We start from the raw sequence: 13,924 nt of genomic DNA, 5'->3' as shown, positions 1-13,924 counted from the left end.
CAGGAGACAAGTGTTAAGTCTCCTCGGCAATCCTTGTTAATCTTTTAAAGGTGAGCAATTATAAAAGAGTTGCTGAAGGAAAGTTGCAAAGGGTAACCACAAAACCAGAGCAGAAGAAAAGTATCAGAGCATTCCAGATTGAGACGTCGAGACGTCTGTCTTTTAGCTCTTGGGCATCTTTCTGAGACAAATTACTTTCAGTTGTCGATAGCCTGTAATTAAAACATACCCACTTGATGGCGAGGCAACAGTCTCTCTCTATTTAGTTATGGGTTAGAAAGATTAATTCCGGGGTGTGTAACCCTTGTAATTTTCCAAAGGTTGTTTATTGTTTTCAGGGAAAAAGAGAAAGTGTAGACGATCTAAATGTCTCCGCTTAGTGTCTGCTTTGATTTGTTCACACACATTTGCATCGTTATTTATTTAGTGTGTGCTTTACATGTGCCCTCTTTGCCTGACATAGATGCACATTATCAAGTTTGCATCAACGTTTTGGAACGTCTCCACAGCTCCCACACGCCACCGCACTAACAATCTCCTCTTCCTCCGAAAGCAGAGGTCGGGGTTCGCTGTTTTCTAACCGTAAAAAATCCTAAATATAGACCAAACATTGTCAAAATATCTTGCAGAATATCTGCAGAATATCTATATATCTATATATATCTGCAGAAGGGGTTTCATTATCGTCCTTCTCTCCTCTTTTTCTCTCTCTGTACCTCCTTGTTAATAGGATTAGACTCACCAGTCCCCCTTGTGGTCAAGGAGACAACTGCAGCACGTGGAGGGGGGGGGGGGGGGGTGGGGGGCTTTCGGAGGCAGCGACATGAAATGTTGGATAAAACACAGGCTGCATTGAAATCACCAGCTGTTGTCCGTAATGATGAAAACATCTCTAACTTCGCATGAATTTATAATTATGTAAAAAGCAAATTTGAATCTATTTACTGGAACTTTTCAATTCCCAGTCAATCTCCCAGGGGAGAGCCGGTGTGAATCATATGCAGAGGTTGTGTGTGTGTGTTTGTGTGTGTCAATGTTTTTTTTCTCACTTTTTTTTTTTTTTTGATAATGCATTTCTCAGATGCTTCATAATGAAACTTTTTTTGGAGTCCCAAAACCACAGCGTATAAACTTTTCTGAGAAGCATTTGTAAATCAGCTTACAATAAGGGCTCCGGTCCTTCTGCGTCTTCTTCTACAATCTGAAGGATTTTTCATCCGCTGTTTTCTGTCTGCTTCTTTCACACTCACACACACACTCATTCTATTTTCAACGGGATGTGTAAATTTAGTGTAAATGTAAATGGATCAGTGTGTTACTCGTGCTAAACCCGGCTGGAGAAACACAATCACATTGTAAGTAAACATCTGCATTACCTGTGGGCTCCTGCACACCTGCTGGAGCACAGCAGTTAGCCTGCCTGCAGATGCAAACTGTCAATCACGTTCACACACACATTCACATGCATGTGCTCGCACGTGCACCAACAAAGGAAAAGACAAATGAGCACAGAAAAGTGGCCAAAGCTAAAAGAACAAACACATGCCACAAATCAAACTGTGCGCTTTTACCACACACACACACACACACACACACACACACGATTTAGGCTCACACACACAGCAACATGTCAGCACATGTGTACGAGCTGCTCACACACACATGATCAAATCTATCAGATCGAGTGAGAGAGAAATACTCGTTCATGCATTGAGCTGAAGAGAAAAGTGGTCCCTAATTAACAGTCATATTCTACGTTATATATTTTATCGTACCTCTCTCTGGAACGTCATCAAATGTCAGACTTTTTATCAAGGGAAAACAGGGGGCGACTTCTGCACTTTGCACGTAGCAGTCAGTGTAGTTACAGCTGGAAATCAATGGAAATAACTGAAATGCATTTAGACACCGTGAGGGCGAAAATAAAAGCCTTTTTTTGCTCTCTTTCCGTTACCTGTCACTGTCCGCTGTGCCTCGCTGCCTCTGCTTCAGGCCCTGTTCTTAAAGATGTCCAAAAAATATATATATTCTGCTTTCCGTTTATTTGTTTAATACAAATTTGAGGGGGTTTTTTTTATTGCAGGGGTGGTAGGCCCGCAGTCAGATGCTTCAATGTGACTGAGAGGTGTGTGTGCGCGCGCGCGCGCGTGTGTGTGTGTGCGCGTGTGCGTGTGAGGGTCACAGTTAAACTTAAGTTGCAACGGAAGCTTTGGCGCGGACGAAATGAAACCGGCTCTGTTTCAGTAACGACGCGTTACAAATGTTCACCGTCGAAAAGCCGTCATTAATTCGCGCTAAAAGCTCAGTCTAAATGGCAGAACTGGTGCATTTTGCGGACACAGCAGGAGGTGCAGACTGCGGTGTCACCGGCAACCCCTCCCTCTTAATCTTTAAAAACTGGATTATTCTTGAAAACTTCCGCTTTATTCGGCGCGCGGCGAAGGCTATACGGTCCGCGCGCGCGAGACCGGGCTGCACGGGTTCGCGTTCCGCCCAGGTGTGCGGGGGGGGGGGGAGCTGAGGGGAGAGCAGGGAGTTGGGGGGGGGGGGGGGGCACGTTGCCCTTCCGCCCTTAAAACAACAGACTTTTGACTCTTGGCCGTCACCCCTCCTGCTCCTTCTTCTCCTTCTCCTTGTGCTTGACATGCAAACATGTGGCGTGCAAATATGACAATAAATGAGTGTGAGAGCTCTCCTGGCACTGACCCCCCTTCCCCCCCCTCCCTCACCCGCTCTCTCTCTCTCTCTCTCTCTCTCTCTCTCTCTCTCTCTCTCTCTCTCTCTACCTCGGTGTCCCCGGAGAGCAGCGCGTCGGAGAGGGAAAAAAAAAGAAAAGAAAAAAGAGAGAGACCCAAAGTGGGGCAATGAGACAAGCTGCGCCACAGCTGGCAAATCATCGATTCGCGCATCAGAAACGGGGAGGGGCGGTTCGTTTACCTGCCGCCCCCTCCTCTCAGCTCCGGCTCACATGCCGCCGCGCTCTGCCGCCGCGCTCTCCTCTCCGACGCGCTACTTCACCTCCGCCGCCCGCAGCGCACGGTTGCTCGCATTTCTGCGCTCCATCCGCCGTGTGCGCTACTCTCTCTCTCTCTCTCTCTCTCTCTCTCTCTCCCTCCCCCATCCCTCCCTCCTCCGCCCGCCCCCCCCCCCCCCACCAAACTTCAACCTCAGCCCGTGCGGTTTCTACAAGACGACTCTCTCTCTCTCTCTCTCTCTCTCTCTCCCTCCCTCTCGCTCCCTCTCGCTCGCGCGCGCTCTCTTTCTGTTTCTCCCCGCCTCCCCCTTCCTCACCCAAACTCCTCATCCACGGGACTTTTTGACTTTTATATATTTTTTTAAAAAAGAGCCCAAAACTGTGTTTCCTCCCACAGAGCAGTTGTCTATTTTTTTTATTTTTTATTTCTTCTTTTTTGGGGGGGGGGATCTGTCGTCGTGGAGCGGAGTCAAGAGGTCGCTCAACTTTTGATGGAAAACAAGAGGTCGGCCGACTGCTGACTTTAAAGGTACGAACCGTCTCTCTCTCTCTCTCCCCCTCTCTCTCTCTCTCTCTCTCTCCCTCTCTCTTTCCTCCTAGGTGACCCGCCGGCGAAAAACAAACCACGTCTTCCTCGGAATTAGATTAACGAGTCGAAATAAAAGCAATTTGCAGAGCTGTCTTCCAAAAATCACTTAAAACCCACGCGGACCGAAAGTGGCTGTTAGGATTTAATATTTATAAAGAACAAGGAAGAAGAAGAAAAAAACACCGGCAATGAATGCCACGCTTAATGGCAAATACAAACGCACGCATCTAGAACTTTTTTTTTTTGCCATCTCATTTTAAACGTGCAGAAACAGGCCCCGTTGTCGTTTCTGCACGACGGAGCAAAGCACTCGTGATTTCCGCGGGGTTAAGTACATCCATCTCCTCTTAATTCGTTTAACAACTTATTCCGCGCGCACCGGAGGGGCCACAAGTGACGCTGCCTGCTCCGGAGCCGATGGCTCCCGCTGCGCTGCGCTCAATGCAGCTATTATTTACCCCTCCGATTAGTCAGGACATTTAAAAAAAAAATATATATATATATATATATATGTTTCTTTTTTATTATTTTTTAACTCATTAGAATGAAGTGTGTGTGTGTGTGTCGAAAAAGCTGAACTGCCCGTCTTCTTTTACTACTTTTTATTAGGCGATTAGTTCATTTATTCTCTCCATATACTTACTATTTAATTACGTGTCAGCCTGCTTCAACACTTTTACTGCTTCGGCACGAAGAACCTCTTTTAAAATTAAAAAAACCCCAAAGCATTACCGTAAAAAAAAAGAAGCAAATAATAATGGAGTATAAAGACAGGGCAGCAACGAGTTAAAGAAGGTATTTATTTCCTCTCTGCATGACTTGGTGTGAGGCAGTCAGATGGACGTCATGATACACCGTAGGTGCAGTAATACCGGCTGGTCTGTCTTGTGGCTTTTGTCACAGTGCTGATAAAGTCATTTCAGGTACAACTAGATGTGTGTGTGTGTGTGTGTGTGTGTGTGTGTGTGAGAGAGAGAGAGAGATGAAGAGCAGTTATGAGAATATCTGTTGCCATCTTATAACTGCGTGGGCACTGGTGTTCTGTGGTTAGCAGGTTTCTAAAGGCTTCACTTTCTGCTCCTCTAGAAAATAGCTGACATTTCACCCACCTGCATGGCCAGTCACTCTGAAATTATACTTGTATATATATGTGTGTGTACACACATGTATTTATATACCAGAGATTGTATTGTAGATTTTTAATATCTTGTCGGAAAGATTATATTTGCTAATGTTGCCTCCGACGCTTTCCAAAAACAATCATAAATACCAAATAAAATCTGCAGAGCATTCAATCAAGTACTCCCAATCATCTCGACCACAGTCATGCGGTGTCTGCTCGGGTGCGATCTCGGGGTCAAGCGGGGCACCTCAGCATTGGGCCCGGGGGGGCGGCGGCGGCGGCGGGGGGAAGGGGGGGGGGGGGGGGGGGGGGGTGAAAGCAGGTAGAGGCCCGGCGAGCATCGCGTCTTCTCCTGCGAATGCCCGCCGCGTGCCTCTGGCAGCGAGGACACGCGGCCCCCTTCTTCTGTCTCCGGCTGCCGTGTCCCACTTCTTGTAAAAGCCGCCAGACAAAAAAAACCAAAGCCTCAACGGAACTTCTCGGTTTTACTCCTCGGCTCGTTAGAGAAAACACAATACGGGCTTTTCCACTGATCCACCGCCAGCATGTTGGACACGATTGTCTCCACGTAAACTTGTTGGACACCGGAAGAATCGGCGCGTTAGGATGGTCACACCCACACACACACACACACACACACACACACACACACACACATCTGTCGCACCTTATTAGTGTGTAATTAATTCCTTTGAACGTCATGTTCACGCTTCATACAATAACCATCAGAGATCTCTGGGAAAAAAAAAAAAAACCCTCTACGTCGCTTTCTCAAACTTACAGGTTTGACCTTGTTGCACTCATGATGTTGCCCCCCCCCCCCTCCCTATCTGCTCCCCCCTGCTCCCGAGGGACTTAGTCTTGTTTTCACTACAACTAATCGAAACCAGTGCAGCATTCACCGTGGTGGATGTCGCCTCGCGAGGGGTCACAGACAGCAAGGGATCTCTCCCTTTTAAATCCCTTAGACGGGGGAGTGGGGGTGTGTTAGGGTTAAACTGTACTACGAGGTGTGTGTGTGTTGCCGGCAGGACCTGTGACCCTCCCCCCCCCTCCTAGGGGTCAGTTTACGCCCCTGCGTAAAATCCGGGTCAACAAGAGAGCAGGTTGTCGTACAAACTAAATCTGTACGACCCCCCCCCCACCCCCCCCCGAGAGTCCAATTAGAGAGCTGCGCGGCTGAGAGGTCTGCTATTTGTTTTGGCTGCACGGGGGGGGGGGGGGGCACTGTGACATGATATGAAGACCGCTTCGTCACTTCTATTCGAATTAAAATGGTCGCTTTTTTTTTTTAAAGACTTAAAAATAAAGAAACCCCCTCGATGTTTTGTTTTTGTTTGTTTGTATGTTTTGAATTCCACGCAGCAAAAGATGCAGGCAATTTTAAAATTTAAAAAAAAGAAGCTTGCTGTTGGGTGTGTGCCGGGAGTTTAGAGCAGGGCTGCGCCTCCCTTTTTGCCGAGACTGATACCTCGGCTAAAACCATTAATCGTCTTTCTTTACCACCTCGATAATTATCTCTGTAGCGAAATAACAGCTCAGCAAACAGTGAAATTATACCTGTGGTAGGGAGCAGAGTAAATACCTGTTTAGCTGCCAGCAAATGTATTTATTAGACTGTCGCCAGTAAATAAGAGGCCTGTCTCGGGTTTTTTTTTTTTTTTTTTAAATGTGCGGCTCTTCGGGGATTCCGCCCCCCCGCCCCCCTCCCTGGATGGAGCCGATCTGTTGGGACTGCTAATAGAGGGGAGCGATTGCAGCGATTCCCAGCGTTTCTTTGCCTTTTTCTTTTTTCTTTTTTTTTTTTGCGGTGTTTTGTTATGTTTTTCGGGTGACATGTCGCAACTGGTAGGTAGTAGAAGAAGAAGAAGTAAATGTTAATAAGGACTGCTGCATTCTCTCCAGCAGTTGCAGACATACCACCCTGGGTGAAGGTTAGGGAGTTACAGCTCATTTGGTCATTATGGAAAGTTCTTTATCAAATTTAAAGAGAGGGTGGAGGAGTGTGTGTGTGTGTGTGTGTGTGTGTGGGGGGGGGGGGTTGTAATGCTGTCCCGGCATGTTTGGCTGCATTTATTCCGGCATAATGCTTACAGTTGATCCAGATTCCTTGGCTCAGTGATAAAAGCGTCACATTGTTTTTTCGGGGGTTCCTGACGATCATCCCGCTCTCCTGGTCCTCCCCGGGAGATAAAAAGAAAAAGACCCCAAAGTCCGTCATGTCGGTTTTGTCACGCTTTATTTTACAAAATGACACCCCCCCCCCCCCACCCCCACCCCTATATTCAACCCCCCCCCCCCCCCCCTCGTCTTTATTTGCTCCCGTTATTTAGCTTCATGCCACCCCGGCAGATATAATTCAAAGCGAGGAACACACATCTAAGGTTTTCACTGTTCATATCACATAATCACATGTCTCATGTTATGTTTGCGGAAAAGAGATTCATTGTCCCTTATAGCGATGGTTGTCTTCATCCAATCTGTGTAGGTTTTCTCAATCCTTTGTTCGGCAAAGAAAAAAAAAAAAAAAAAACCACAGAAAAGAGAGCGATTCAGAGGAAAGCGCATCCCGCTAAGATCAGGTTGTTAATACCCACCCACATACTCCAATGAAACAATTTCAACAGATACTGTATTCTCTGTCTGACTCTCTCCCTCACTCACTCACACACACACACACACACACACACACACACACACACACACTCTTGCCTTATCAACTGTTTTGTTTGTCAGAGGATGGGTGATGCATCCTTTGACGAGGGATTAAATATGCAAAGGAAAATATGTAGATAAAGAACCGCATCCTTATGTCTGCACCCATCATTCAATACTTGTGCCTAAGCCTCTATATTAAGAGCCCCCCCCCCCCCCCCCCCTCCAGCATGCTCACATCCTCACATCCCGTCGCTCCTTTCGTCTCAGCTCTGGCTGGCTTTAACACCCCCCCCCCCCCCCCCCCCCAAAACTCCCACAGGGGCCGAGGCCGCCGTGCCCTTCACCTTTCTCGCCTCCTCGTGCCACAGATGCCCCTCCAGCATCTCCCTGTCTCTCTCTCACACACACACACACACACACACACACACGCACACGCACACGCGCACACAACTTATTTGTTGCATTCCACGAGGCAGAAATCAGGGGTTTAATTATTGGTGTCATGTGATGACACGAGTCCAGCGAAAACCTAAAAGCGAATCATCTTTAAAAACCTGCTTCTTTTGCCCCGTCCATTGTCCTTTTCCTAATTGGATTAGAAGGACGCGATGGCTCGGGAACCCCGCCTTTCGGAGGAGGCGTTCGAGAGCGCGCGGGGGGGATTGGACGTGAGAGGGGAGACAAATGAAATCATAATTTAAAAAAGCAAAAAGCAGAAGGCCCTTCCTCCTCCTTCGGAGGCCCGAGCCGGCGCAAAGGCCTCTTCCGCCAGCGGACCACGGGCCGCCGACGCTTCTATTTCTGTCGACTTCATGCGATTATGAGACAATTAAACACTCAGGAGTCAACGCTCGGGTTCATTACGCCACCCTCCCCTCCCTCCCCTCCCCCCTCCGCCCTCCCCCCGCCCCTCCCACGCGGCCATGTGAGAAAGTAGGAATCACCTCATTCGGGGCGAGCGACTGAAAGCCACACCGGCTGCGTGGCGGTCTGATCCCGTGGCTTTCTCCTCCCGCGGCGTCCGGTCCTCCCAAACCCCCCCCCCCCCCCCACCGGCTTTTGTGCAACAGCCGGCGCCGGGAGATCGGTCGCCTTTAAAGGAAAAGCGAGCGATCGCATTTCTGAGAAGACTTCAGGGGGCGTAGAGGGTTTGACGCGCTGCGGTTGAAGAAATCACGTGATCCGATTGCTCGACGGCTTGAAATCTGGAGTCTGTAACGCACTTGGAAACTTATTTCACCACGCGGTGACCTACAAAGTGCCAGCGGCGCGACGACGGGCAAAAGCCTCGATTCAGTCACAAAGGGGGAGGGGGGGGAGAGAAAAGAAGAAGAAAGAAAAAAACGGCCATCTTCAAATGATCAAATACTTTTGCTTTTGTTGAGACAACAGATGGATTGCGTCTCTCCTCGCCGGTTGGGGCGTGCGTCTACTGTACTCTTCCCCCCCCCCCGCAGCGGCGTGTTATGACACGTTCCCAGACGCCTTATTAAATCCCTTTTGGAGCCTCTAATAATACCATTATGTTTACGTCGTGTGCGTGTTTTCTTTGCGGGAGACACCCTCAGAAAGGAGCTCAAAAGCGGAGCCGGTGACAGCTCTTTTTTAACCCCCCCCCCCCCCCCCCTCCCAAAGCTGTCTGCGCAGACTAATTTGTATTAGTAATCCAAATAATCCTATTAATGCCCATTAGAAGCATCACAAGTGGCGAGCATGAAGACGTCACACGAACACCTACGCGCAGCGGCGGGATGGCGCCGGCTTCCCGCCTGACTCACTCCTCTCCCTCCCTCACCTCCTCCCCTCTCACCCCTCTCAATCCCCCCCCCCCTCTCTCTCTGTGTGTGTGTCGATTATTGGTGTCCGTTTTTTTTTTTTTTTTTTTTTTAAAGAAAGGCGCCGTCTGGTTCCCCCCCCCCCCCGAGACACAAACGCGGCAAGGCCGGACGCGTCGGCCGCGATAAGCGCGTTGTGGCGTAAACACACGGTACCTGAGGCCACACACACACACACACACACACACACACACGCACGCACGCACGCACGCACACACGCACGCGCGGCGGAGGTGGAATCCGTCTGTGGTGCCACGACTCCTGACATTTAAACAGTGGGGGGGGGGGCCCTTTTACACTCGGCCTGTCATGTTGCTGTTGTCCATGTTTGTTTGTTTGTTTGTTGTTGTTTTTCTTCCCCCTCATGTTTCCTGCACTTGGACAATTCCTCCCGCGTCTATGTGCTGGATCTGCATTCAGCGCGCGGTTACGCTTGATGTTTCTAAGCAGGCTTTTCCCGCGTGTGAGAGCGGAAAAAAAAAGAAAAAAGAACAAAAATACAAACCCTTTTTTGCCCTCTTTTCTGCGCGATACAAAACGCTATATGTTAATTGATAATCAGCAGTGTTGATTCAGTGGTGCATTCAGTGCAAATCTGTGCCCTTCTGGATGTCAGAGGTTATTTTTTTTTTTTTCTCGCAGCCGCGTCGGTGCCAACCTATCTGGCAGCGCCGGCACCTGTTGGCGGTGCCAGGGCCTGGCAGGGGTTATCGATGCTCTCTGATGGCGCCCGGCAATCACGGTGGAAATGACTGCGGCTGCTTGCGTCACGCCAGGAGAAGAAGAAAAAAAAAGAGCATTCGTCGACAATGGCTTCGCTTTCACCGTCGCTCCTGTTTTTGTATTTCCTCCCCCCCCCCCCCCCCCCCACCACCTCCCGAAAAAAAAACCCGCACCAAAAAAAGAGATCATGTAGCTACAACATGTCAGCATGCAGAACGCAGGTGACGCGAAGGGATCTGCTGAGGAGGTGTATGTGTGAGGGGAGGTGGGTTGGTTTGTGTGTGTGTGTGTGGGGGGGGGGGGGGGGGTAGGGGAGGAGGGGGGGGTGCTGCAGCTTCCCACCACGTAACACAGTGAACGAGAACAATCTATTCTGAAATTCCCTCCCGAAGACGCAGCGTGACGCGCGACTCTTTGCTTTCACGTCTCGGGGGTCGACTTCGTGGGAATTGTTGTGACATTTTTCGGAAAAGGACGAAGGATATCTGCTTTCGGAATGAATGCAGTCATTATGCATCCCCCCACCCCCCCCCCCCCCCCCACGGCCCGGGGTCCTTTTCATTCACACGCGCGAAGCAGAGGCATTTAACCGCGCGGCGTCGGCTCACTGACGCCCCGCCGTCGCTCTGAATCTGTGCAGCGGCCCTCTGCTCGTCGACTCCCAACCCGTCAGAGGGTCTCACTCTCGGTCCGTTTCCTGCCTGGTTGACGTTTCACAATCAATCACGAAAAAAGAGAACGCGGGGCGTGGGACCCTTTTTTTTTTTCTTCTTTCAAACACAACGCAGCCGCCCCCTCAAAAAAAGTCACACCTCGAGGCGAACTAGGTGTTAATATCGTAAGACGTTGTTCCACCTCGGGTCTGAGGGCTGAGTTTCACATTGTATGTTTCCGTTGAAGCCTTCGGGGACGATTATATGAATACAGCTTCCTCCTTCTTTCTTTTTTTTTTTTCTTCGGCGCGAGTGTTGTGTTTTTTTTTTTACAAATTATTAATATTTATTTAAATGAGCAAACTTAAGACACCGAACGAGTGGGCGGAGAGGAGGGTTTTGGTGTCACAAGTGCCGGGTTGAATGAGAAAGTGTGCGTAACTGACGCCGCATCGTCGCCGTTGGACCGCCACCGACGGGCCCTTTGTTGGGTTCTGTTTAAAAAAAAAAAAGGGGACTCCGGTGCCTTTTCCTCCCCCCCCCACTCGGGCCGAGCCGCAGGGCGCCCGCCGTAAATCTCCCACCAATCATCATCCACGGGGCCCGCCTCACACACACACACACACACACACACACACACACACACACACGCTCACGCTGAGAAAAGGTGAATTGGTAAGCGGCGTCACGCATGCATTTTGCACGCGCCTGACCTTCAGAACCCTCTGGCGCACTCGCTTCCTGCCTTCTGCTGGTTTCCTGTTTTTTGTTTCTGATGCAACGTGGACAAGACGTGCCTGTCGAATGCTGTCTGATACCTCAAGAGGCAAAAGAACAACACACAACACACACAACACAACACACACAACAACAAAAAAAAAGACACGTTTTCCTCCGAGGTCTCGGCGATGAACTTCACCTGACACGCTCACCTCTCAAAGTGGAAAGGTGCAAACATATCGACACCTCGGCATCGGTGCATTCGTGGTTGCTTGTGTGTGTGTGTGTGTGTGTGTGTGTGTCCACCTGGTATCAGCCCGGGCCAGTACTTATGCAGCCGCCTTAAGCGCAAAGACCGTGCCGGGTCCTTTATTGACAACATCAACAGAGATTACCCTTTGTGATATATTTTTTTTGGGGGGGGGGGGGGGGGGGGGGGGGGATTCACCCCCAAAGTAACGACCACAGCTCAACGGCGTCAGCGCCAGAAAATAACCTCCAGCTCGCCGGCTCTTTGCAGAAATGGAGTCTCGTCGGATCCGCCTTGTTTTTCTCGATAGAATCCAGCAGGGTTTTTTTTTTTTGTTGAGACGCGGCGATGTCTGGACTCGCTTTGCTTTTTGTTGTTTCCTGACGAGGAGAAAGTGTTAAACTAAACCCACGTTGAAGGTAAACACATGGAAATAACCTGCCTTTTGTGTAATGGTTATTTTGTGTAAGAACATATGAATTTATATGAAGTAATGCGAGACAACTTGAGTGCAGCAGAGATGGAGCTCTCCACCTTTAGTGTGCGGAAGAGAGCCCTCCCACATATGTTAAAGTGTAAATTATTATGTTCATATTCCATTTATCTTCTTAAGTCATACATACAGCCGTTAGACCCTTATGATCATTGGTCGTATGGGTTCAGATTGAGTGGTAATAGGTCAACTCAAACAAACTGTAAATAGTTCAAACAATACACAAGACTTTTTTTGAGACATCTCATGGCACATGAAAAGAATCGAGAAAGAGCTCCTAGTTTTGGATTACATTACATCTGAAAGCTTTTCGTGTAAATGAATCACGTGTTCTGGGATTCGTTCGAGTCATTTATCTCAGAAATGACTCGAGGTCAACAAAGTTCAACTTAACTTTAGTTATTTGTGACCAAACCACGGAATGTAAAATATGTAGTCAAATCAAAAAAATACTTTGGTCTAAAAATCTAAAACAACTATATAAAGAACTAAAACAACGATTTATATAAAATGAATGTCTGAATGTGTGTGTGTGTGTGTGTGTGTGTGTGTGTGTGAGCATCTGTGTGTTAGCGGGTGATAAATGCAGGACCGCCTCACTCTAATCAAGCTGATTAGAAATTCTTGCGCGCGCCCGGAAATCTTACCACTGATCCTCCTCTCAGTGCGTGTATTTGCGTGCGTGCACGCGCGTTTGAGTCAGTGTGTGTGTGGTTTCTCTCCGTGTCCACTTTTATTTGTCTCCGCTAGGACTTTCTTCCCAAAAGAGTCCTCTGCTTTAAAAAAAGATATTATTAGTATTATTTCTAAGGGATTATTTCTCCCTCACACACACACACACACCACCCGTCCGATCTACTTATTTTTTAATTTTTTTTCCCCAACCCCTCCTCGCCTCCTCCCCCTTCACCACGCCATTCGAAATGAGGAGGAGAGAGAAGAAAAGAAAAAAGGGGGAGAGCGCAGGCAGCGGCAGCACCAGCAGCGGGGAAAGGAGAGGGGGGAGTGATGAGTCAATACAACTAATAATTTAATGGGGACAGAGAGGGAGAGTGTGTGCGCGCGAGAGAGAGGGGAGCGAGAGGGAGACAGAGAGAAAGAGGAGCTCCGTCCGGACGCCGATCCCCGACCGACAGGACACCTCCTCCTCCTCCTCCTCCTCCTCCCACCACCACCAGCGCCGCGGGGCAGCCTCCCGATGCATCCACAGCGGAGCCCCGTCGCTGACGCTCGACGCACGGAAAGTAAACCCGCACTTTTTGACCCCCTTTCCTCTCCCGGGTTTTTTATTTGCGCGAACCCGCGTCGACCGTCCGTCCGCGCGTCGTCTCCACGTCGAGCCTCGCGCGCGGTAGCGAGATCCCACAGTGGGTTGTTTGTGTTATTAGTGTGTGTGTGTGTGTGTGTGTCTCTCCCTCTCCGGCGGTGGGCTCGAGCTCAGCCGCCCCCCCACCCCCCACCCACCACCACCACCACCCCTCCGAGAGCGTTGAGCTGTTTTGTGCGCGTCGGTTCGCGTCCCCGTCGGGTCCCTCTTTGATGGAGGCGACGGTCGGACGTTGTGGAGCGAACTAGTGGCCGAAGTCTCCCGTCACTTTGGGCTTAAATGTTGCCGGTCGCCACGGTTCCCGGCGCCGTTTCGTCCACCGCCGCCCTCGGTCGGACGGAATCGGCCCGACGGACGCCGTAGACGCGCGCAGAAGACACACGCACACGTGCACGCGAACACAGCCGCTCACCGATGTTCGCCCGCCGCGGTGCATCTCGACCCCCCCGTCGCCTCTCCCACGGACCCGGGCTGCCGCTCGCTCGCACCGCCGAGAAAGAGGCTTTTTTTTGGGTTTGTTAACATGAGTATTTCCTAGATGACCGCTGCCATGCACACGTGAAGAGGAAGAAGGAGGGA

This window comes from Pungitius pungitius, unplaced genomic scaffold (genome assembly GCF_949316345.1).
Source record: "Pungitius pungitius unplaced genomic scaffold, fPunPun2.1 scaffold_62, whole genome shotgun sequence".
In the NCBI taxonomy this organism is placed as follows: domain Eukaryota; kingdom Metazoa; phylum Chordata; class Actinopteri; order Perciformes; family Gasterosteidae; genus Pungitius; species Pungitius pungitius.
The sequence above is the reverse complement of the archived record's forward strand: the minus strand, read 5'-3'. Positions refer to the sequence as shown.